Source organism: Mustela nivalis, assembly GCF_964662115.1.
Source record: "Mustela nivalis genome assembly, chromosome: 1".
NCBI classification, from domain to species: domain Eukaryota; kingdom Metazoa; phylum Chordata; class Mammalia; order Carnivora; family Mustelidae; genus Mustela; species Mustela nivalis.
In genome coordinates this window covers 76,582,151-76,609,230 of record NC_139020.1, presented here as the reverse complement: position 1 = coordinate 76,609,230, position 27,080 = coordinate 76,582,151, and the positions used below count along the sequence as shown (strand labels likewise).

The 27,080-nt window shown below is 35.7% G+C and overlaps 1 long non-coding RNA gene across 1 annotated transcript in view; it reads right to left on the bottom strand.

Moving 5' to 3' along the window:
• The window catches only part of LOC309870970, a 248,047-nt gene that overhangs the window by 49,870 nt on the left and 171,097 nt on the right, over positions 1 to 27,080 (bottom strand). Inside the window, exon 4 of the long non-coding RNA XR_014314909.1 lies at positions 13,078 to 13,136. This is a non-coding gene — a long non-coding RNA (uncharacterized lncRNA). The remainder of the gene's footprint in view (positions 1 to 13,077; positions 13,137 to 27,080) is intronic.

The window sequence follows — 27,080 nt, the reverse complement described above, 5'->3', positions numbered from 1 at the left end:
TACCCTTTCCCAAATAACAAAAAACAAATTCTATGTCTCCTCTAACTGTGACCTTATAAAAAGTTTTGGCCAAAGGTGTAACCTCCTCCATGCCAAACAAAATTACCACTGGTAGACTGATGTTGGTGTTGAGCAAATGAGCATTTAATGACTGGATAACTAATCTTTTCACAAATCAGACAGTGTTTTATTCATTGTTCTTAACTAAATTGAATCAGGATCTACCTGGCATTCAGCTTATCATTAAAAATAAATATTAATTTCAGTATTTTCTGCCATGTAACTCAGAATGAGTTAGTTCAATTGTGTGTCAATGCTATAATAGTTCTCATCTACTTATTTATGTGAACTTGGGTTTCAGAATTTGTATCTTTTCAATAATTTTAAGTCATAATTACTACCAAACCCTGTTTCTTATTAGAAATATATAACATTCATCAATGGATACATAAACTCACAAACTAATTTTGAAAAGACTTGCACATAGAGTAATGGATTTCTTCCTTTGTTTTTTTTTTTTTTTGCCTAGTAATTATCAACATGTTATTTTTCTACTGGCTTCCTAGAAAGAGCTATAATAATAGCTCAACTCAAAAGAAAATAATCCTTAATACTAACAGCCTTATGATTTCAAGAAATGAAAAATTAAAAAATAAATGTTTTTTTAAACTTTTTAAAGATTTTTAATTTTTTACTTGAGAGAGAGACAGTGAGAGAGAACATGAGAGGGAAGTGCAGAGAGAGAAGCAGACTCCCTGTGGAGCCGAGAGCCCAATGTGGGACTCCAGGATCATGACCTCAGCTGAAGGCAGTTGCTTAACCAACTGAGCCACCCAGGCACCTGAAAATATAAATTTGTAATCTTATTTTGTCTCATGGAGATATGATTGGGTAATCAATTAAAGACATGGAATTCTGTGTTCAATCCATTCTAAATTTTTTTCTCTTCATCCTAAATATTTGTGCATACTTTCTAATATTTGCATACTATCTAATATTTGTGTACTTTCTAATGGAATTTTTAAAATTTTTCTTTTGCACAGCTAACACCTACTTTGAAAGATGATTTTTAAATTCCAGCTACAGGCTAGGTTGTTTTATGTGGTCAAATACCAGGCTTGATAAAACTAAGTTTATGCTACCAGTGATTTCCAATGGGACCCTTGGGCTATAATGTAAGGACTGAAAAGGGATTGCTGCATAGATTAATGGAATGTAAGAATAATGCATTTAAGAATTCAAGTATGATTTAGAAAAAGAGTAGAATTTTACTAAAATTCAACTTTGCCTTTATTTAAAAATCTAGCAATAGACATAATAGCATTGGCACTTAAATTTGGACTTTGCCCTGGGTCACCATAAAGGTACAATTGGTGATGTTCCTTATATACCCAAGTGCATAAATATTTTATTCCAATGACTAATGGCCTATACTATATTCTATTATTTATTCTGTAACATTTAAGTTCTACTCTCTTATACCTAATAGGCAAGATAACATTAGTGATACTAAAGACAATAATGTAATGAGCTTGTAAGAGCATCACAAAGTACTATTGAATTTGTTCAATTTACCTTGCATAATTCAGATTTACTCCATTCTGTCAAAAAGTGCCTTTCATGCATTTTTTCCTCTGTATGTCTTTAGACTAGAGTACAATGTAACAGGGTTATTACATTCATGAGGAAATTTTACATGTACCTTTCTGCAATGAAAGTTTGTTGACCTTAGTCAACTTTAGCCAAAAGTTGTCTAGCCAAAAGTTCCTGAGGACTGTGACATATATTAATATGAAGTAAGTAAGGCAATTGCAACAAAGGCTAAGGAAATGTTGATGTTACCATGTATTCTATATGGAAATATACTTTGGCTGACATTTTAGAGACATATAAAGATTTTTTAAAGATTTCAGAACCAGTGGTTTGGCATGTATATACAATTTTCTCAGTTTCAGCATATTTTGAGGTGAAATAATTATACTTCACACATCCTATAATTGATATAGCAACTACCCAACTAGACTAACTTACATTTCTAATTAATTCAGAGAGATAAAAATTCAGTGGGGGGAAAATTCACATAAAAGAAGCCAAGGAAAAATTTCCAATAAATCAGCAGTCATTCACAATGAAATTATACATAAGAACAGTTATTAAAAAATGAACCTGAAAAACTCCTGGTAAATTTGGAGGGAAAGATGTCAAATACTCCATGGGTGTAAATCTTATGATGTGTTCTTAAATCATGTTTTAAAAAGATTTATTTATTTATTTCAGAGAGAGAGAGAGAGAGAGATGGAGGAAGGGAGAGAGAGAGAAAGAGAGAGAGGAGCACATGTGTGTGCACTAGCAGAGGGAGGGGCAGAGGGAGAGGGAGAAGAAGAATCTCAAGCAGATTCAGAGCTTGGCACAGGGCTCCAACCCATGACTCTAAGATCATGACCTGAGTGGAAACCGAGAGTCACATGCGTGACCTACTGAGCCACCCAGGTGCTCCGTAAATCTTTTTTGTTTAGACAAATTCACTTCATGGCAGCTCATGTTTCCTCCAAGGAAAGACTAATTAAAAACCATTTAATGAACAACTGGGATAGGAATGTTTAACAATGTTAGTGCTACTCAGCTCATAAGTTCTACCGGTATGAAAACAGAAGAGGAGCGCCTTCGTGGCTCAGTTGGTTAAATGTCTGAGTCTTGATTTCAGCTGGGATCATGATCTCAGGGTCCTAGGATTGAGCCTGGAGTGGGGATGGAGCCTGAAGTCAGGTTCCATTGCCAGTGGGGAGTCTGCTTAAAGATCTCTCCCCATCTCTCTGACTCTCACCACCCCCTTCCCACCCCCCAACAGTCACACACTCTCTCAAATAAATTTAAAAAAAAAGAAGAAAATTACCCATGATATTTTTAATGTCAAATTCTCATGAAGACAATATTATTGACATAAAATTTCATATTGGCTTATTTTTTCCTAATTATAAAAGTAAGCAAAAGTTAAAATTGAAATGTTAGGGAAATTAATAAAATGAATAAATGTCCTCCATAACCCCCATTAGGTTCTGACTGTACAGTCCTTCAGCTTTTTTCTATACATATTACTAATATTATTACTGTTCTGTTTTCATAGAAATATGTTAGACAATATAGACTGCTCTGAAATTTGATATTTAGTAACATATTTTGAACATTTTTTTCATGATGCTAAATTTAAGTCATCTCATTATATCTAATGGCTTCATGCTACTCCTTTAAATGGGTCTATCATAGTTTTTCTCTACTGATGGAAATTTGAGTTCCTAACTATCAAAATGATGCAGAAGTGAATATATGCTATCATATTTTGGCACTTATTTCTGGAGGATAAATATCTAGATGTGAAATGTTATGCCAAGGATATGATCATTTTAGATTTAATCAATCTTTCTAAAATATTCTTGAATTAATCCTGCACTGAATATAATAACCAAAGCATTAAAATATCCCTTTCTTGTTTCAGGGATTTCTATTTTATATATTTTAATTGAATAAATTGGGGCTATATAACAGTAAGTCATCCTATTCACCATTTATTCAGGTTGTCTTTGATGTTTGTCTGGCAAGTTTTATGTATAGAAACAGAGCACATAAATTTGTATAATTCTATCCAATTTATATATACAGAATATTGTCACTAATTACTAAACTCTCATGTTTTGACTCACTTTGTGTTCCAAGCTTTATTTGCATAACATTTTGATTAGATGAATTCCTTGAATATTAATATGTCAATATTAATGTAGACAACAAAAAAGTCTTTTACATTTACCTTTGTGTTCTAAGCAAAAAATGTAACATTTGGCATATGTTAGATGCTCAATAAATTCTTATTGAATAGGTTAATGAAGGTTATTTACCCTTGTGAATAAAGAAAACAAGGATACACTAAATGCTTTTAAAAAAATAGTTTACTTATTTATTTGACAGAAAGAGAGAGAGAGTAGGAGAAGCAGGATTCCCACAAAGCAGGGAGCCTGATGTGGACTGGATCCCAGGACCCTAGGATCATGATGGGAGCCCAAGACCCTAAGATCATGACCTAAGCTGAAAGCAGATGCTTAACCTACTTGAGCCACTGAAGCACCCCCCACCAATGTCTTGAAAAGGAGTAAAGCTGGGTTTCTCACTGGCCTACCACAATTACTCTTCAATCCATCTCACTGCACTTAATTATGTGAAATATATCTCAAAGGAGTTACTCTGCAGATTTTGTTTTTTGGTAGTGGACACAGAGGCATCTAGCCCATCAGAGGGCTATGTTTTTGGCTCCCACCTTTCTGTTTCCTCTCCAGTTTCCCCATCCTTCCACATGTATTCAAGTACTACTAAACAAGCTGAAAATATGAATCATGCTAGGATTTGTTTAAATATCTAAACATTTCAGTGAACGATTTTCCTGAAATAAGAACTAAGTATAATTTTCATGAACCACCAATAAAGATCTGATAATGTTATTCACGCTGCAATTTGAAAGTGAAGCAGGAGGAAAATCAGACTGACTCTCCCACTGCATAAATCACCCCCATGGGAGTGAGGGAAGTACTCAGAGAATGGAAAATGGGAAATTCGTGACTCTTCCTGACTCATAGTTCAGTCTAGAGTGAACTGCAGTCATGATTTTCCAATAACAGCCTCTCACAAACACAGATAAATATCATTGCAAAAATAATGCTTTTATTGTATTCAAAATGGTTTGTTTTGCATAAAGATAGTTTATTAAACTGCTGAAAATTGTCACTGAAAACAGCATTTTATACAGATAGTACTTGGTTAGTAGGATCTTGCTATTGGGAACTGACATGAAACTGTAACATAGATCCCATAACTGATTCTAAAGGGAGGAAGTCAATATTGATCCAAATCCTCTGGTTGGAAAACAACACCTTCTAACTGAAGAAAACAAATACAAGCATATTCCCAGAGGCATCTCAACCCCCTGTTTTTTACCTGCCATGTTTGAGTATGAGAGAGGTTGTAAACATAAACTGAGAACCAGTTAGCTTAGAGATCATCAATGATAATCAATGGGCCTCCTAGGATTGAGATAGCAGCTGATTCGAAATATGCAAACTGAGAAGCTTTAATGTTCTTCTACTGCAGTGATTCTCAACTGGGAGTGTTTTGCCCCGCCCACCATCCCACTATATTTAGCAATCTCTGGGCCAATTTTTGGTTATCACAACTGATGTGGTGTGAGGAAGCAGTTATAACTACACCTCCTATGTTGATAAACATCCTATAATGCACAGGACAGCCCCATAAACAGATGATTAACCAGCCCAATTGTCAGGAATACTGCTATAGTGAAACCCTATTTTAGGTCAAAGACAACATACCAGGCATGTCTTCATAATATGACTTACTTTTTTTTTTTTTAATTTTTTCAATTTATTTATTTTCAGAAAAACAGTATTCATTATTTTTTCACCACACCCAGTGCTCCATGCAATCCGTGCCCTCTATAATACCCACTACCTGGTACCCCAACCTCCCAACCCCTGCCACTTCAAACCCCTCAGATTGTTTTTCAGAGTCCATAGTCTCTCGTGACATAATATGACTTTCAATTCAGAGTGAGATGATTAAGGAAAAGATTAAAATGGCTTCAGATAAATATTGAATTGCACTTAAATTATGTCTTTAAGTTGCTTTAAATAACATTCATAATAAACAGTAGATCAATGTTGATTAATATTGTTTAAATAATGTTATGAATGTGGGGGTAACAGTTTAGTATTACTAATTTGCAGAGTTTTGAGTAGAATTTAGCATCTGAGTCTTATACAAATTACACATCTCCTCATTCAGACCTTGTAGACAGTGTCCTATTGGACACCTTACAGCAAATTTCCAAAACAGCAGGTTTTTTGTTTTTGTTTTTGTTTTTTTTTACTATCTGGATTAGATTGATAGATTTCTTGAGATCTTCGTATAGTAGGCAGACTGGGCCCTGACGTCTTAGTTTCCTGGAAACTTTCTGCAGAATGTAGTCCTAATTGGTTCTTTGTTAGATGTTCTGATGTCAACTTTGGCACCCTTGGTGAAATTAACTTGACTTCCCTGACTACAGCTACCTGGATCAGAAAGAGGGGCATGTGCCATAGGCACAGTGTGACCAAACTGTCAAAGGTGGCAGTTAACATAATAGATTTAGTGGTAGTAGATTTCTGCTTCCATTTTAAAAAATATTTTATTTATTTACTTATTTATTTGAGAGAGAGAGTGAGCAGAAGAGGAGGGAGAGTGAGGGGGAAAGATCTCAAGCAGACTCCCTACTGAACACAGAGCCTAACCAGGGCCTCAAGCTCACAACCTTGAGATCATGACCTGAGCCAAAACCAAGAGTCAGACACTTAATCAACTGAGCCACAAAGAACCCCTCTGCTTCCATTTTAATAAAAAGTTTATGATTTTCATTTTATTTTGGTTAACACAGGATTTATAATTCTAATTTTATTTTTTTAATCATTATTTTCATGCTTATATGTGAGCTGAGTAGGAGAGAGAGTGGAGCAAGTATTTCTGAAAAGCCTGGCAAGAATTTTGCCTAATAGATGCCCTTTATGGAAGCAATACAGGCAACAAACTCAATCAAATCCTCTTTTTGTAAGAAGGATAAACTCTAAGTTAGGGAAAGATTAAGTTTCTCAGGCTTAGGGTATAGTCTTTGGCCATGATATGCTATTGCTAAATCAATCAATCAATCAATCCCAGGAATCCCGAGACCTTTGTCAGTCTGAAGCCAATCAGACAAATCCCATATTACCTCATGTTTCTGTGTTTTCTTTCAATGACACTTAATTGCTAATGATGTAGAGCTCCTTCTTGTAACTCTAAGAGACTTCCATTCTATAAGTTGAATCTGTGGAACTGAATTTGAGAACTGGAACCAACACAAGTTCTTTTCTCTGTGTTAAAAAAATATACTGGGACTAAACACATTTTTCTGTACACATCTGAAAAGTTCTGTGATTGAGAATATCTTCCAGTATATTTAAACCAATATTAAGAATAAGCAAAAATATTTAGTTACTGACTCAGGAAAACTTACTCCTGATAGACAAGAGTGTGAACAACTAAAATAATATACTAATCAGAATCAGAGCTTGCTCTTCAAGACTTGCTTAAAGAAACTTCTCTCACCTTCACTTTGCTGTGCCCACCAATCCTAAGTCATTATGTCATAAACTTTGCCTGATTACAGCTCTTTTTTTTTTTTTTTTTTTTTTTTTTTTTACTTTTCAAGACACATATTATAATGATCTAGCTAAGGCCCTAAAACCTTGTATTTCCTTTGATCTTCCCCTTTTAGACACTTTCAAGACTCTATCAAGTTAAGATTCTCCCTTGCTGTAGCAGGTACCATAAACTTAACTTTCCTTGGCTAACATGCTTTTCATGCGGTCTTTGGAAGGCAGGTAATAGCCAACTAATGATAAGCTCAAGAAGATTGAGGACCCAAAAAGATAAATAGATCTCATAAGTTGCTAGGCCTTCTTTAAAAGCGCTTTATACCAAAACTGGTGTCTAAGAAAAGAGAAAAACTAAATAACCAATTATCCCTTATGACCATCTCAAATGTGATTAAGGTGTTTATCAAAACTGTTGTAAAGTGCCAAGACAGAAAAAAAAGAAAGCTCTGAGAGAGAAGAAAAGTTTATAGGTACTCTCTTTTGGCTGGAATTTCAAGGACACAAAAATCTAACTGTACATTGAACCAGAAGAACTCCTGGTATATAATTATACAGTCAAACTATTTTTGACTCTCACCATTCTCTTAAACTTGATTAGTGAGAATTATTCTCTTTCTGTCCCTGGATGATGATGTGAAACTAAGTGCTATTTCTTTCTGACCATTCCTTTATATTGTGTTTAAACCTTTAAAATATCCAGTCCTGTATAATGATCAAAACTTTGAGGTTGATTCTCCTTTCCCTTCTAGTGGGAGTTTCCTTTAGGCTGACTACTTTCAAAGAAAGAACAGACACTTTATTCTCTTTCTCTCCTTCTGATTCACCTCCTGTCCACTGGTATCTCTTAATCTAACACCAAAACAATGGGTGGGATTGGACGAAGAGTGAATGAAGTATGAGAGAAGAGGTAAGGCAAATAGGAAAACTCACATTTAACAGATATCTTCATGATTTTGTATACTGCAGATATTTAAAGATAACTTTTTTATTTGTTGGGTACTTTTGTGTGTTTTCTAAAGACTTCTCTGTAGCGTGCCTTTTTCTAAAACTCTTGTGACACGGCAGTGTCTTTCCTTTGTCACGTTTATGTGGTGTAAGGAAATGGTCCAATTTCATTTTTCTGCATGTGGCTGTCCAATTTTCCCAGCACCATTTATTGAAGAGGCTGTCTTTTTTCCATTGGACATTCTTTCCTGCTTTGTCGAAGATGAGTTGACCATAGATTTGAGGGTCTATTTCTGGGCTCTCTATTCTGTTCCATTGATCTATGTGTCTGTTTTTGTGCCAGTACCATGCTGTCTTGATGATGACAGCTTTGTAATAGAGCTTGAAGTCCGGAATTCTGATGCCACCAACGTTGGCTTTCTTTTTCAATATCCCTTTGGCTATTCGAGGTCTTTTCTGGTTCCATATAAATTTTAGCATTATTTGTTCCATTTCTTTGAAAAAGATGGATGGTACTTTGATAGGAATTGCATTAAATGTGTAGATTGCTTTTGGTAGCATAGACATTTTCACAATATTTATTCTTCCAATCCAGGAGCATGGAACATTTTTCCATTTCTTTGTGTCTTCCTCAATTTCTTTCATGAGTACTTTATAGTTTTCTGAGTATAGATTCTGTGTCTCTTTGGTTAGGTTTATTCCTACGTTTATGTTCACCACAAAAGATTTCTTTCTGGATGTACACCCCACATCCCTTTCCAGATGCTATTTTTCACCTTAAGAGGCAACCCTCTTGGGGTGGATCACAAATAATTCCAAAATGACATTTCTATTTGGGATCCATATGTGGTCACCATATAACCTATCTTTGACCCACTTTCAGAAAGAAAAATAACTTCCCAGTTCCAGGCTTCATTCAAAGATCGTTTGAGCTCTTTTAGACATGAGCCACAAATTTGGGGGGACATGACTAAAGCTTCCTAAGTAGTCCCTTCAAAACCTCTTTCACAACATGTGGGGTGAGATACTGCCTAAGTCTTCCCTGCTGTGGGATTGAGATTCCTAGCATGCTGGTGATGCTCTCAAAATTTCTTTTTCACAAAACCTTCTCTTTAACATCAAAACTCAAACATTTCAATTCTTTTTTTTTTTTTTTTAAAGATCTCCTCATCCAGAGAGGGAGGATGGATGCTTTTTTTTTTTTTTTTTAAGATTTTATTTATTTGTTAGAGAGAGGGAGAGAGAGCGAGCACAGGCAGACAGAAGCAGAGGGAGAAGCAGGCTCCCTGCCGAGCAAGGAGCCCGATGTGGGACTCGATCCCAGGACGCTGGGATCATGACCTGAGCCGAAGGCAGCTGCTTAACCAACTGAGCCACCCAGGCGTCCCGGGACAAACATTTCAATTCTTAATGAAGACGCAGGGCTTTAAGAATTGTGTTGCCAGTTTAAGGATATTTTCATTGCAAATCTTGAATGAGGTATAACACCTTCTTTGGAATGGAGGAATGTCTAGCACATTATATTTTATCTTGGTGCTTTGTCAAAATGTCAGTTTTAACATTCTGCTAGATACTGAAAAAATCTGCAAAGTTCTTTTTACATATAGTAATGCAAACCATAAAGAAATTAATCCCAGATAGAATGCAGTGGCATAGGGGCGCCTGGGTGGCTCAGTGGGTTAAGTTGCTGCCTTCGGCTCAGGTCATGATCTCAGGGTCCTGGGATCGAGTCCCGCATCGGGTTCTCTGCTCAGCAGGGAGCCTGCTTCCTTCTCTCTCCCTCTCTGCCTGCCTCTCAGTGTACTTGTAATTTCTCTCTGTCAAATAAATAAATAAAATCTTTAAAAAAAAAAAAAGAATGCAGTGGCATATTAATTGAGTTATAGCCCAGCCAATTGTATTAGGTCTCAGGAATGCAAGGATGGCTAATATTTGGAAATCCATTAATTTTCTTCATTCTATAACATCAAAGATTGCAACTAAAAAGGCATTTGATAGAATTCAACTTTCTCCTAGCATAAAATTTTAATTAACAAAGATGAATATTTTCCTAACATAGGAAAATGTATTTGTGAGAAATATGAAATTGTACTTAACTGTAAAATACTAAAAGCGCTTCTTTGCATATTACCAATAAATTTAATATTATTTTGTTAGAATGTTCAGTTTAGTTAGAAAAGAGGAGTAGGAAAAGAAAGAGAAGAGTGGCTTTAAAAAGTGGAAAGGAGAAGATACCATTAAGATTATTTGCACATGTTTGATTATATACCAAGATACTCATAGAGAAATACCTGAGAAACTATAAAACACGATAAGAGAAGTTAGTAAGATAGGTGACTTCAAGAAGCAATAGCTTTTCTTTATATGAAAAATAAATAACATACAATGATGTCAGGCAATTTAGGCTGCTGTAACAAAGACTAGGTGGCTTATAAACAGCAGAAATTTATTGCTTATAGCTCTAGAGGCTGAAAGTCCAAGATCAGGGTGCCAGCATGGTCAGGTTCTGGTGAGAGTTCATTTCCGGTTGCAGACAACTGACTTCTCATTATATCCTCACTTAGTGGAAAAAGGGCGAGAAAGCTCTCTGGGATCCCTTTTTTAAAGACACTAATCCCATTCATAAGGGTTCCACCTCATGACCTAATTACCTTTTAAGTTCCCACCTCCTAATAATCATCATATTAAGGGCTTGGATTTCAAAGTATTTCAAATTGAAAATATGTAGTATAGCTGAATAGATTTTTTTTTCTCTAAATGTCTCTTATTTAAAAGTACATTTAATAATCTGATGTTTTATTTTTTTTTTAAAGATTTTATTTATTTATTTGACAGAGAGAAATCACAAGTAGATGGAGAGGCAGGCAGAGAGAGAGAGAGAAGGAAGCAGGCTCCCTGCTCAGCAGAGAGCCCGATGCGGGCCTCGATCCCAGGACCCTGAGATCATGACCTGAGCCAAAGGCAGTGGCTTAACCCACTGAGCCACCCAGGCACCCAATAATCTGATGTTTTAAACAGTGGTATCTTGACACATCAAAGACATTGACTAATTCTTAGTCAAAACTAATGCTAAAAAGAAAACAGGATTTTTCTCTACTAGATTCCTCTTTGCTATTATTAAAAACTTCAATATTCTTTCAAAGTTAAATAATAAAGCTCTTTAATTGTTATGTCAGAGTTTTTTTACTTTTTCTATAGATCATATTTTGAACACCATTCCTATTACTTTCTTATTAGCTGTATATCTGTATTTTTTTTCTGTTTGGTATTTTACCTCTATTGTGCAGTGAATGACATTTTGGGAGATAAGAATCATGTGGTTTCATCTGCTGCAATGAAAAGCATACACATTTAAGCAGATTTTTAAGGAAAAATAATTAAAGAGTAGTATTACTTCATGGACTTTGCAAATTATAATGACTTAATAGAATGTGTATTAACTCCCTATGAGATATTCATTGTGTTCCTATTAAACTATCATTTTGGTAATCTTTAAATGTATTATTCATAAAAATATGTTTTTGGCTTTGATTTGGCATCATAGTAGCAAAACTAGCTGAACTTTAGCATAATTATAAATGAGAAATCAAAGTAGTTTTTATTCATTCATCTGAAAAGTATAATTGCATATATTAACAATAATGACTCAAACTGATTTGATCTTCAGTTAAAATTTTTCTATACAATCAGAATACACATTTTTATATTTACTTCAGATCTAGAGTGCTTTTAATTCAGATCAGGCTTAAAAAACACACCATACTTAGTACACCCACATAATTTGTTTTTTTAATTTAATATTTTTAGTGCAACTTTCTGTGACATGGAACAGGAGAAGAAAGTATCTTGATCCTCAAAAGTCTATAGGAAAGAAAACTCTGCTTTAATGAAGAAGTCAGATGGATTAAGGATCAAGTATTAAATGAATTCATGTGGACAAGAGGATCTTGGATTCTATACCTTTATTGTCTGAAGGGTAAATTTAGGCATCTAACTACTGAGTCTAGCCACAGCTTTGGACCTGAAAGCTCACAATATGGGGTCTTTCTCGTGTAATGTTTTGGAGGGAAAGACAGTCTGCTTCCTAGAAAAATCCAGGGTATTAAAAAATAACATTAAAAATGCAAAGATTTATAAGCACAGCTGTTAAAACAAAATTAGTACACCACTTGCCCTCACTTTAGCTTGTTTTCTAATAATTCCTTTGCTTTTTTCCCCTTTTCTCTTTTACCCACACTCTCTAGTTTAACTTGTAAGATTTTTATGATAGTCTTTCTAAAAAGTACTCTCTTCTACTTATAGTCGCATATCTCCATTTAGAAATGGGAAATTCAGATAAAAGATTGGTGAATTAATTTTAATTTGTTTAAAAGAGGAGCTTGCATGTGTCCATGTACCATTAGAGCATTCACATATGCATTTAATCAACATTAATAATTAATTTTCAGTACTTGTCTTAGAGATGTCAGATATTATTCTAAATGCTGTATTCAATGTGGTAGATACAATAGACATGGTTTGTACACTCATAGAGCTATGGTTTCTTAAGTGATACTTCTATTAAATATCTATAGAGATACATATATCAATTACAGAAGGAGACTTTTTCTGATGAGTCTAGTAGGAGGATCTAATTCAGGAAATGTCACTTTGATGAATTATCTTTTAGTTAAGACTGAAAGTTGAGCAGGAGTTTGCCAAGCCAAGAATGTGTAGCGGAGCATGTTTAGCAAAGAAAAAGACTAAAAGAGCTTGTTGCCCATGAGAATCTAAAAGGCCAGGACCTATGGTATTGTGAGCAGCCTGGTGGTGAGGCTAGAGAGAACAATGGTCAAATCATTAAGAAGCTAAAAGGCCAGGTTAAGGATTTTACCTTCCATCCAGAGTTCAACAGAATGCCACTCACTGGTTAAAGAATTGAGTAGAATGATAACCATATCTTAGAAAAATCAGTTTGGCTTCAATCTGAAAAACAGTAGAGTAAGAAAGAGCAGAAGCAAGGAATTTAGTTAGGGGTTTGTTGCAATAGTCTGGATAACAGCCCAAATTGACACATCTTAACGAGGGCAGGGCTTTGCAATCCTTGTGCCTAACATAATAAAATACATTAAAATAATGTATTAATGAATTAATAAGGGAATAGATTTAGCTTATTCTACTGAGCCATTTGCATGAATTCACTATGAATACCAAAATCTCATAAATACATACCAACTTGTATAATTCCTATGGATGGATTACTATAGAAATTTATTACCATAAATCCTAAATAGTAAGATATTAAGAGTTCCCAAGAAGGTTCTTTTTTTCTGAAAAGGGCTTCACTGCATAAAACCTTCCTTTCATTCCATCTCTATTTTATATGCTCCAATTCAGATTAAAGATTATATCTTGAAGAGACAAGAAAAAATATAATCATCTAATATCCTTGAGAAGTGATTCTTAAAATTTACATTTTTACTCCCCATTAATCATTTGATCGAATATGCTGAATCCTCTACAAATTATATAGTTGCAAACATTTGATTACTTTATTCACTATGTGTGATAAATTAAATTGGTATAGAAATTAATTTTTTGGTGAGAGAATAATTTTGTTGGTCTATCTTTAAAACACAAATTAAAATAATTCCTTCAGTGGTTTAAAATGGTGATAATAGTATTGGAAAATAAATGTTATTACTTTCATGACTGTGAAAGCACACATTTACCCAAAATTATTTTGGTCTCATTGTACACATACATAGCTGATGTGGAAAGGGAAAAAGCACAAGATGTAACCTTCAATAGGTAGTTATCAGGGAGCATCATATCAGAAGCACTGACTCGTGGGAATAAGAAAAGCACTCCATGTGCAGAGCTTTTCAGAAAAAGGACAGGTGGTAAATTCCTGGCAGATAGAATCAGCTACAAATTGTACTTTGACTTTCAGGCAGATAACTTGGGTATTGAGAGAAAATATATAATTTTTAGAAATTTTATAGAAACAGTAAGGAATAAAGTCTCCCTAAATCTATGATTTTCCCACTAGCCATCTTTTTTTTTTTTTTAAAGATTTTTATTTATTTATTTGATAGATAGATCACAAGTAGTCAGAGAGGCAGGTAGAGAGAGAGAGGAGGAGGCAGGCTCCCCGCTGAGCAGAGAGCCTGATGCGGGACTCGATCCCAGGACCCTGAGACTACGACCCGAGCCGAAGGCAGAGGCCACCCAGGTGCCCCCCCCCACTAGCCATCTTAATCCCACTGTATAAAAACCAGAGTTTCGTTTAGCAATCATTCTCCTTGGCTTTTTTGCAAAGGAGCTGAAAACTTATGTCCACAAAAAAACCTGCACGTGGATGTTTACAGCAGCTTGCTTCTTAATTGCCAAAACTTGGAAGTACCAAGATATCCTTCAGTAGTTGAATGGATAAATAAACTATGGTTCATCCAAGCAATATTATTCAGAGCTAAACTGAGATGCACTGTCAAGCCGTTTAAAGGCAGAAGGAAATTGGAAGGCACATTACTAAGTGAAAGGAATCAATCTGAAAAAGCTACAAACTATATGATTCCATCTGTGACATCCTGGAAAGGACAAAACTATGTAGACTTTGGGTGATTATGATGCATCAGTATAGGTTCATTAATTGTAAAAAATGTACTACTGTGTGGGAGATATTGATTGTTGGGGACAGTTATACATGTGTGGAGGCAGAGGTATATGTAAAATTTCTGTACCTTCTGCTCAATTTTGCTATAAACTAAAAACTGCTCTAAAAAAATAAAGTCAATTAAAAAAAACCCAGAATCCTATAATATTATATGCTCATGAACCCTCTTTCCTTTAATGTTCTTCCTCTACAATCCAGATGCTAAATGTTTTTAAGCAGTCACTAGATGCAATTCCCTTGTTGTTAGGCCATATACACCAAAAAACGATTAGGTTCAATTTTGAATTACTTGTTCCTTCAAAGTGTCATTATCTGTCCATTCTATTATATTTATATATGAGAACAAACAGAATATGAGTAATTACAATGTTTTGAACAATAATGGTTGTTGAAACCAGTTCCTCTTCTGTTTGCTATTCTAATATAAAAATACTGCATTTTCTGGCAAAAAGATGGTAAATCATTAATGAAACAAGAGTAGGTAATATAAAGATATATTCAAATAATCTGTTAAGCAATTAGAGCCAATGTTCATTTTATTTTATTTTATTTTATTTTTTTTTTTTTTTTTCAATGTTCATTTTAAAATAGCCTCTGAGTTTTAATATCCTAGTTCTGGAGTAAAATTACATACTTGATATCAGTCATTTTGTTTCTTATTATTTAAAATACAGATGACTGAGTTTAATAATTTTTGGGAACAGGACGTAAAACTTTTAGTTAGCAAGTTTTCATTCTGTCTTGACTTCTCTGAACCCCATGATACAGAAGTATGCATATTTGCTCATATCTACGTAAGTATTATGAGCATGAAGTACACTTAGGAAAAAAATATTCCCTTTAAAATTAGCATAATAGACATGCAATCTTGGAAATGGGGTCAATTAAACAGTTTAATGAAATTTATGTTAAAAATAAAAAGGACATCAATATTAGCTTAATCAATTAATAATAGCTTAATTAATATGAAGCAAATAGACCAAAAGTGATTCTTTGAATATTAATTCTGACTCTAATAGAGTCAGAAGACTCTAATAGAGTCTAATAGATTTAGGATAAGAATATTAGTTCTAGGTGAGGGGAAGAAGGTGGCAGAGTAGGAGGACTCCACATTCCTCCTGTCCTATGACTACAACTAGATAACTACCAAATTGTCCTCAATACCCCAGAAATTGACCTGAAGACTGACAGAAAAAATTCCACAACAAAGGTAGAGAAGAGTCCACATCAAAGGAGGTAGGAAGAGCAGATATATGGTTTGAGAAAAAAAATGGATTATGGCTGCTATGGTGAGGAGAGAGCCATGGTCATAGGGAAGGATGAGAGACAGACTAACAAATAAGGAACACATTGAGAAAATGAATCCCCATAGTGATTGGCTTACAAAGTAAGAGATCCTGAATTTCAAGAGTTCTTGCAACCAGTGGGATATAAAGCCTAGAGTTTTCAAGGTTAGTGTGCTCAGCTCTGGAGGAGGTTGGGGGCACTGGCATTGCTCTTAGAGAAAGGGCAGGGCAAACAGTCCATGACCATACAGCATAAAATCAGTGATCTGAAGAGCACGTGGGACCGACACTGGGGAGGTTAGTTGCTCATCTCAGACCATGTCCCAGAGAGGCAGCATTTGTGGAGAGACCCCTCTGGGAACAAAGAAACTGTCAGGCACCATTTCCCTCCCCATCCCTCAGCATAACAACAGACGACCCTGTGGTAATAACTAGTGTGGCACAAATACTCACTACCTAACTCTTCCACCAAGCCCTGCTCCATGCATGTGCTTGGGAAACCACTCTTTCCAGTCACATTTGCCTCAGTAGCAGTGCAGCAGCTCCCCTTTCCCAGAAGACTGGCCCAAACTCTTGCCAACACTGCATCTCCCAACCTGGGAGGGTTTTTTTTTTTTTTTTTTATTAAAGGGGGGTAGAGGGGTGAGGCAGAGGGAGAAGCAGTTTCCCTGCCAAGCCTGATGTGGAGCTCAATCCCAGGGATTGAGACCTGAGTCTAAGGTAGATACTTAACCAACTGAGCCTAAGGTAGACACTTAACCAACTAAGCCACTCAGGCACCGCTGACCTGGGAGTTTTGTGCAGCCTTGGTTCAGCTGATGGAGGAAACAGGTCTCATTTCACAAATACACAAGGGTATACTTGTAGTAGTAGTTAAAATGCACCACATTCAGGCCAGCTACCAAAACTGTCCACAACAGGCTAAGAGAGTCTCTGCAGACAACTGGCTTGAAGGATAAAGCAGCCAGGACACAAGAGCAGAGCACATACAGCACACATTGGAGACACTCCCAGAAGCACTAATACCTACACTGCAGGGCACTACAGGAGCTCTTCTTCATAAAGCCATTACTCTCAAAAATAGGAGAGGCAGCTGACTTTCCTAACACAAAGAAACAGGCACAGAGACTTAGACTAAATGAGAAGACAGAGGAATTTGTCCCAAATGAAAGAACAAGACAAGGCCACAGCCAAAGATCTAAGTGAAACAGATATAAGTAATATGCCTGATGGAGAAATTAAAGCAATGATCATAAGGATACTCACTGGACTTGAGAAAGGAGTGGAGGACATCAGTGAGACAATTAACATAGAAATAAGAAATAACACAGCACGGATAAAGGACTCAATAAACAAAATGAAAAACATGCTTGATGGAATGAACAGCAGGATGGAGGAACCATAGGAATTAATTAACAACCTAGAAGACAAAATAATGGAAAGTAATCAAGCCAAATAAAAGAGAGAGAAAAGAATTATGCAAAATGAGAATAGACTTAGGGAACTCAATACCTCCATCAAATGTAATAACATTTGTATTAAGAATAAGAGAAAGAAAAAAGGACAAAGAATTTACTTGATGAAAATATAATGGAAAACTTCCCTAATCTGGAGAAGGAAATAGATATCTAGATCCAGGAGGCACACAGAACTCCCAACAAAATCAGCAAAAGCAAATCCACACCAAGAGGTATTGTAATTAAAATGGCAAAGTATAGTGATAAAGAAAAAATGTAAAAGCAGCAAGACAAAAGGAGACACTTACATACAAAGGAACTCCCCTTTCCCCTCCAACCCCTTTCAGGCTATCAACGAATTTTTCAGCAGAAACTTTCCATGCCAGAAAGGAGTGGGATGATATATTCAAAGCACTGAATGGAAAAAACCTGCAGCCAGTAATACTCTATCCAGCAAGACTATCATTCAGAATAGAAGGAGAGATAAAGAGTTTCCCAGACAAAAACAAATAGATTTCATGACCACAAACCCAGTTCTGCAAGAGATTTTAAAGGTGGCTCTTTGAGTGAAAAGGAAAACCAAAATGACAGTATAAAAATAACACAAAGCAGTAAAAATAAATATTCCTGAAAAAATCAGTCAAGAAACTCACAAAATAAAAGGATGTAAAATATGATACCATATAACTAAAACATGGGAAGGGGAAGAATAAAGAATAGATTCAAACCGAAAAGACTATCAACTTAATATAGACGGCTACATTCAGGAGATAGTATAAATAAAACTAAAGATAATCACAAATCAAAAAGCAATAATAAATATATAAAGAATATAGAGAAAGAAATCTAAATATTATTATTAAGGAAAAACAGCAAATGATAAAAGAGAGAAAGATAAGAAAGGATAAGTGAAAATCTTCAGAAACAAACCCAAAACAATAGAACGGCCATAAATATGTATCAGTAGGTATGCCTGGGTGGCTCAGTCAGTTAATATCTGTCTTTGGCTCAGGTCATGATCCCAGAGTCCTAGGATCGAGTCCCACATAGGGCTTCCTGCTCAGTGAGGAGTCTCTGTCTTCTCTTCTTGCTGCTCCCCCTGCTTGTGCTCATTCTCTCTCTCTCTCTCTCTGACCAATAAAATATATTTTTTAAAGATTTTACTTATTTATTTGACAGAGAGAGATCCCAAGTAGGCAGAGAATCAGGCAGAGAGAGAGCGGGGGAAGCAGGCTCTCCGCTGAGCAGAGAGCCCCATGTGGGGCTCAATCCCAGGACCCTGGGATCATGACCTGAGCTGAAGGCAGAGGCTTTAACCCACTGAGTCATCCTGGTGCCCCAAATAAAATATTTAAAAAGATACATATCAATAATTACTTTGAATGTAAATGGACTAAATGCTCCAATCAAAAGCTATAAGGTGACAGAATGGATAAAAAACAAAACCCACCTATATTATGTTTACAAGAGACCCATTTTAGAGCTAAAAACTATTTAAGTTGAAAGTGAAAATGAAATGAAGAAACATGTATCATGCAAATGGGTGTCCAAAGAAGCCCAGACTAGGAATACTTACATAGATTTTAGAACAAAGACTACAACAAGAGACAGAGGAAGACAATACATAATAATAAAGGGGAAAATCCAATAAGGAATTTTAACAATTATAAATATGTATGTACCCAATATGGGAGCACCCAAATACATAAAAAAGTTAATAACAAACATAAATTATGTAATCAATAGTAATACAATAATAGTTGGGGGCTTCAACACCCCACTTACATCAACGGACAGATCATCTAAACAGAAAACAGCAAACAATATCTTTGATTGACACAATGGATGGGAAAGATTTCACAGATATATTCAGAACATTTCATCCAAAATCAGCAGAATACACATTCCTTTCAAGTGCATATGGAACATTTTCCAGAATAGATAACATATTAGGCCATAAAACAAGAATCAACAAATTCAAAGACTGAAGTCATACCATGCATCTTTTCTCACTGCAGTACTATGAAACTAGAAGTAAACCACTGTAAAAATACAGTCAGAGCACAAGTACATGGAGGTTAAACAGCATGCTACTAAACAATAAATGGATCAACCAGAAAATAAAAGAAATAAAAAAGTACATGAAAATGAAAATGCAGTAATTCACAACTTTTAGGGTGCAGCAAAAGTGGCTCTAAGGGGGAAGTGTATAGTAATACAGGCCTACCTTGAGAAGTAAGAAAAATCTCAAGTAAAAAACCCAATCTTATGCCTAAATGGGCTGGGAAAAGAACAACAAATGAAACCTCAAACCAGTGGAAGGAAGGAAGGAAATAATAAAGATTAGAGAAGAAATAAATGATATAGAAACTAAAAACCAATAAAACATATCAGTGAAAGCAGGAGTTGGTTTCTTTAAAAAAATCAATGAAGTTAATAAATCTCTAGCCAGACTTATCAAAAAAAAAAAAAAAATAGAAAGGACTCAACTAAAATCACAAAGGAGTGAGTAGTAATAACAACCCATGTCATAGGGAGACACTTTTAAGAGACTGTTATGCAAAACTATATGCTAACAAATTGGACAACCTAGAAGAAAGGAATAAATCCCTAGAAATATATAACCTACCAAAACTGAATCAGGAAGAAATAGAAAATTTGAACAGACTGAACATCAGCAAAAGGAACTGAATCAATCAAAAACTCTCTGAACAAACAAAAGTCCAGGACCAGAGGGCTTCACAGGCAAATTCTACCAAACATTAAAAAAGAGTTACTATAACACCTCTTCTCAAATTATTCCAAAAATAGAATAAAGAAAACTTTCCATTTTACTTTATGAGGCCAGCATTACCCTGATTCCAAAATCAGATAAAGACGGCACTAAAAAGGGGAACTAGAGGCCAGTATTGCTGATGAATATAGATGCAAAAATCCTTGACAAAATACTAGCAAACTGAATTTTAAAAAACCAACAACAGTAAAAAAAACTCATTCATCATGATCCAATAGGATTCATTCTTGGGTTGCAAGGGTGGCTCAATATTCACAAATTGATATGATACATCACATCAATAAGAGAAGGGATAAGAACCATATGATCTTTTCAACAGATAGAGAAAAAGCATTTGATAAAGTACATTTCATGATAAACACCCTCCACAAAGTAGGTTTAGAGGGAATATATCTCAATTAATAAAGGCTATATATGATAAACACACAGTTAATATCATCCTCAATGGGGAAAAGCTGAGAACCTTTCCTGGAAGGTCAGGAATAAGACAAGGATGTCCGCTTGCACCACTTTTATTCAACATACCACTGGAAATCCTAGCCACAGCAATCACACAACAAAAATGAAAGAAAAAAGCATCCAGATTGGGAAGGAAGAAGTGAAACTTTCCCTATTTGCAGATGACATGATACTCTGTATAGAAAACCTGACAGTCTCCACCAAAAAATTGCTAGAACTAAAAAATTCAGTAAAATCCCAGGGTACAATATCAATCTATAGACATTGTTGCATTTCTATATACCAGTAATGACGCAGCAGAAAGAAATTAAGAGAACAGTCCTGTTTACAATTGCAGCAAAAACAATAAGATACTTAGTAATAAACATAATCAAAGAGGTGAAAGACCCCTTTTCTGAAAACTATAAAACATTGATGAAAGAAATCAAAGACAAGACAAAGAAATGGAAAGGCACAATGCTCATGGGTTGGAAGAATGAATATTATTAAAATATCTACATTAACCATAGCAATCTATAAATTTAATACAAACCCTTCCCTAACAAAATACCAACAGCACTTTTCATACAACTAGAATAAATAATCACAGAATTTGTATGGCCCCAAATAGATCGATCCAGTAATTGCAGTACTGGGTATTTACCCAAAGAATACAAAAATACTAATTCAAAGGGATACATGCATTCCTATGTTTATAGCAGCATTATTAACAACAGCCAAGATATGGATGCAGTCCAAGTGTCCCTCAACAGATGAATGGATAAAGGAAATACGGCACATGGATAAAATGGAATATTACTAAGCCATAAAAAGAAAGAAATCTTGCCATTTGCAACTGCAGGGATAGAACTAAAGAGTATAATGCTAAGTGAAATAAGTCAGAGAAAGACAAATACCATATGATTTCATTCATGTGTGGAATTTTAGAAACAAAAATGAGCAAAGAGAGAGAGAGAAAGAAATCAAGAAACAGACTCTTAATGATAGAGAACAAATTGATGGTTACTGGGGGGGTGGGTATATGGGTGAAATAAATAATGGGATTAAAGAGCACACTTGTCATGATGAGCACTGGATGACTAAAATAAAAACAAACAAAAATTAGTTCTGCTGCTAATAGATGTGAAACTCTGGGAAGATTATCGAGTCTCTGGGTTTTGAGTGACCTAATCTGTGAAAGAGAGGTAACACTGGTTTTTGTGTGTGTGAGAATTCATATTCCAGGTGCCTTTTATTAACAAGTGGCAGAATGGCATGTACCTCAGTAAGAGTCAGCATCAGAAAAAGTCTTGCATGGAGAAATGACACAACAGAGTATTATCAAACTTATCGTCCTATGAAGAGGTATAAAGGAGATGTGGGAAAATGTGTTAAACTTGAACATCATGATTGCAGGATTATAATCAACCTTTACTGGTTCCCCACATTTTGCCAATTAGTGATCCTATTAGAGTAAAAGAGTTGACTCACTAACTCAAGATTCTGTCCTATCCCCACTGGCCCCAACCTATGTCTTCCAACATACTGTCACATTTCTAGTTTCTCCTGGTTCAAAGCACAGGTTCAACATATGTTTATTGAATAAATAACCAACATACCACCTTCCCTACAGCTTGCTGATACTTGGGCACTAAAAGGTGGAAAATATATAACATTTTAAAGATGCTGTGAAGTATGATAAAATATGCTGAGATTTTTTTTTAACAGATTAGGTAAAAAAATGACATGTGAAGTCTACTTCTTTTTTTTTTTTCTTTTTTTCTTTTTATTTTTAAAGAAACAATACTTTTTTTAAAAAAGATTATTTATTTGACAGAGATCACAAGTAGGCAGGGAGGCAAGTGGAGGGCAGTGGTGGAAAGCAGGCTCCCTGCTGAGCAGAGAGCCCAATGAAGGACTCAATCCCAGGACCCTGAGATCATGACCTGAGCCAAAGGCAGAGGCTTTAACCCACTGAGCCACCAAGGCGCCCCTAGAATGTGTTTTTTAAAACCAAGAGTTTGTACCAATATTGCTAATTAAATTTAAACTTTACTTTCTTCTCTTAAATTATTGTATTTTATATTATTTTTCTTTCTCATTACTATGAAAATCTTTAAAACATAAGTAGTTTCAAAATTATAATACCAATACTGATAGCTTTCTTTGTCTCCTTAAAACCCTTTGTAGGGTTTTATATTTTATTTTTTATTTTTTTTAACTTTTTATTTTTTATAAACATATATTTTTATCCCCAGGGGTACAGGTCTGTGAATCACCAGGTTTACATACTTCACAGCACTCACCAAAGCACATACCCTCCCCAATGTCCATAATCCCACCCCCTTCTCCCAAACCCCCTCCCCCCAGAAACCCTCAGTTTGTTTTGTGAGATTAAGAGTCACTTATGGTTTGTCTCCCTCCCAATCCCATCTTGTTTCATTGATTCTTCTCCTACCCACTTAAGCCTCCATGTTGCATCACCACTTCCTCATATCAGGGAGATCATATGATAGTTGTCTTTCTCTGCTTGACTTATTTCGCTAAGCATGATACGCTCTAGTTCCATCCATGTTGTCGCAAATGGCAAGATTTCATTTCTTTTGATGGCTGCATAGTATTCCGTTGTGTATATATACCACATCTTCTTGATCCATTCATCTGTGGATGGACATCTAGGTTCTTTCCATAGTTTGGCTATTGTGGACATTGCTGCTATAAACATTCGGGTGCACGTGCCCCTTTGGATCACTACATTTGTATCTTTAGGGTAAATACCCAATAGTGCAATTGCTGGGTCATAGGGCAGTTCTATTTTCAACATTCTGAGGAACCTCCATGCTGTTTTCCAGAGTGGCTGCACCAGCTTGCATTCCCACCAACAGTGTAGGAGGGTTCCCCTTTCTCCACATCCTCGCCAGCATCTGTCATTTCCTGACTTGTTGATTTTAGCCATTCTGACTGGTGTGAGGTGATATCTCATTGTGGTTTTGATTTGTATTTCCCTGATGCCGAGTGATATGGAGCACTTTTTCATGTGTCTGTTGGCCATCTGGATGTCTTCTTTGCAGAAATGTCTGTTCATGTCCTCTGCCCATTTCTTGATTGGATTATTTGTTCTTTGGGTGTTGAGTTTGCTAAGTTCTTTATAGATTCTGGACACTAGTCCTTTATCTGATATGTCGTTTGCAAATATCTTCTCCCATTCTGTCAGTTGTCTTTTGATTTTGTTAACTGTTTCCTTTGCTGTGCAAAAGCTTTTGATCTTGATGAAATCCCAATAGTTCATTTTTTCCCTTGCTTCCCTTGCCTTTGGCGTTGTTCCTAGGAAGATGTTGCTGCGGCAGAGGTCAAAGAGGTTGCTGCCTGTGTTCTCCTCAAGGATTTTGATGGATTCCTTTCGCACATTGAGGTCCTTCATCCATTTTGAGTCTATTTTTGTGTGTGGTGTAAGGAAATGGTCCAATTTCATTTTTCTGCATGTGGCTGTCCAATTTTCCCAGCACCATTTATTGAAGAGGCTGTCTTTTTTCCACTGGACATTCTTTCCTGCTTTGTCGAAGATGAGTTGACCATAGAGTTGAGGGTCTATTTCTGGGCTCTCTATTCTGTTCCATTGATCTATGTGTCTGTTTTTGTGCCAGTACCATGCTGTCTTGATGATGACAGCTTTGTAATAGAGCTTGAAGTCCGGAATTCTGATGCCACCAACGTTGGCTTTCTTTTTCAATATCCCTTTGGCTATTCGAGGTCTTTTCTGGTTCCATATAAATTTTAGCATTATTTGTTCCATTTCTTTGAAAAAGATGGATGGTACTTTGATAGGAATTGCATTAAATGTGTAGATTGCTTTAGGTAGCATAGACATTTTCACAATATTTATTCTTCCAATCCAGGAGCATGGAACATTTTTCCATTTCTTTGTGTCTTCCTCAATTTCTTTCACGAGTACTTTATAGTTTTCTGAGTATAGATTCTGTGTCTCTTTGGTTAGGTTTATTCCTAGATATCTTATGGTTTTGGATGCAATTGTAAATGGGATTGACTCCTTAATATCTCTTTCTTCTGTCTTGCTGTTGGTGTAGAGAAATGCAACTGATTTCTGTGCATTGATTTTATATCCTGACACTTTACTGAATTCCTGTATAAGTTCTAGCAGTTTTGGAGTGGAGTCTTTTGGGTTTTCCACATATAGTATCATATCATCTGCGAAGAGTGATAATTTGACTTCTTCTTTGCCGATTTGGATGCCTTTAATTTCCTTTTGTTGTCTGATTGCTGAGGCTAGGACCTCTAGTACTATGTTGAATAGCAGTGGTGATAATGGCCATCCCTGCCGTGTTCCTGACCTTAGTGGAAAAGCTTTCAGTTTTTCTCCATTGAGAATGATATTTGCGGTGGGTTTTTCATAGATGGCTTTGATGATATTGAGGTATGTGCCCTCTATCCCTACACTTTGAAGAGTTTTGATCAGGAAGGGATGCTGTACTTTGTCAAATGCTTTTTCAGCATCTATTGAAAGTATCATATGGTTCTTGTTCTTTTTTTTATTGATGTGTTGTATCACATTGACTGATTTGCGGATGTTGAACCAACCTTGCAGGCCTGGAATAAATCCCACTTGGTCGTGGTGAATAATCTTTTTAATGTACTGTTGAATCCTATTGGCTAGTATTTTGTTGAGTATTTTCGCATCTGTGTTCATCAAGGATATCGGTCTATAGCTCTCTTTTTTGGTGGGATCCTTGTCTGGTTTTGGGATCAAGGTGATGCTGGCCTCATAAAATGAGTTTGGAAGTTTTCCTTCCATTTCTATTTTTTTGGAACAGTTTCAGGAGAATAGGAATTAGTTCTTCTTTAAATGTTTGGTAGAATTCCCCCGGGAAGCCATCTGGCCCTGGGCTTTTGTTTGTTTGGAGATTTTTAATGACTGTTTCAATCTCCTTACTGGTTATGGGTCTGTTCAGGCTTTCTATTTCTTCCTGGTTCAGTTGTGGTAGTTTATATGTTTCTAGGAATGCATCCATTTCTTCCAGATTGTCAAATTTATTGCCGTAGAGTTGCTCATAGTATGTTCTTATAATAGTTTGTATTTCTTTGGTGTTAGTTGTGATCTCTCCTCTTTCATTCATGATTTTATTTATTTGGGTCCTTTCTCTTTTCTTTTTGATAAGTCGGGCCAGGGGTTTATCAATTTTATTAATTCTTTCAAAGAACCAGCTCCTACTTTCGTTGATTTTTTCTATTATTTTTTTGGTTTCTATTTCATTGATTTCTGCTCTGATCTTTATGATTTCTCTTCTCCTGCTGGGCTTAGGGTTTCTTTCTTGTTCTTTCTCCAGCTCCTTTAGGTGTAGGGTTAGGTTGTGTACCTGAGACCTTTCTTGTTTCTTGAGAAAGGCTTGTACCGCTATATATTTTCCTCTCAGGACTGCCTTTATTGTGTCCCACAGATTTTGAACCATTGTATTTTCATTTTCATTTGTTTCCATGATTTTTTTCAATTCTTCTTTAATTTCCCGGTTGACCCATTCATTCTTTAGAAGGATACTGTTTAGTCTCCATGTATTTGGGTTCTTTCCAAACTTCCTTTTGTGGTTGAGTTCTAGCTTTAGAGCATTGTGGTCTGAAAATATGCAGGGAATGATCCCAATCTTTTGATACCGGTTGAGTCCTGATTTAGGACCGAGGATGTGATCTATTCTGGAGAATGTTCCATGTGCACTAGAGAAGAATGTGTATTCTGTTGCTTTGGGATGAAATGTTCTGAATATATCTGTGATGTCCATCTGGTCCAGTGTGTCGTTTAAGGCCTTTATTTCCTTGCTGATCTTTTGCTTGGATGACCTGTCCATTTCAGTGAGGGGAGTGTTAAAGTCCCTTACTATTATTGTATTGTTGTTGATGTGTTTCTTTGATTTTGTTATTAATTGGTTTATATAGTTGGCTGCTCCCACGTTGGGAGCATAGATATTTAAAATTGTTAAATCTTCTTGTTGGACAGACCCTTTGAGTATGATATAGTGTTCTTCCTCATCTCTTATTATAGTCTTTGGCTTAAAATCTAATTGATCTGATATAAGGATTGCCACTCCTGCTTTCTTCTGATGTCCATTAGCATGGTAAATTCTTTTCCACCCCCTCACTTTAAATCTGGAGGTGTCTTCGGGCTTAAAATGAGTTTCTTGGAGGCAACATATAGATGGGTTTTGTTTTTTTATCCATTCTGATACCCTGTGTCTTTTGACAGGGGCATTTAGCCCATTCACATTCAGGGTA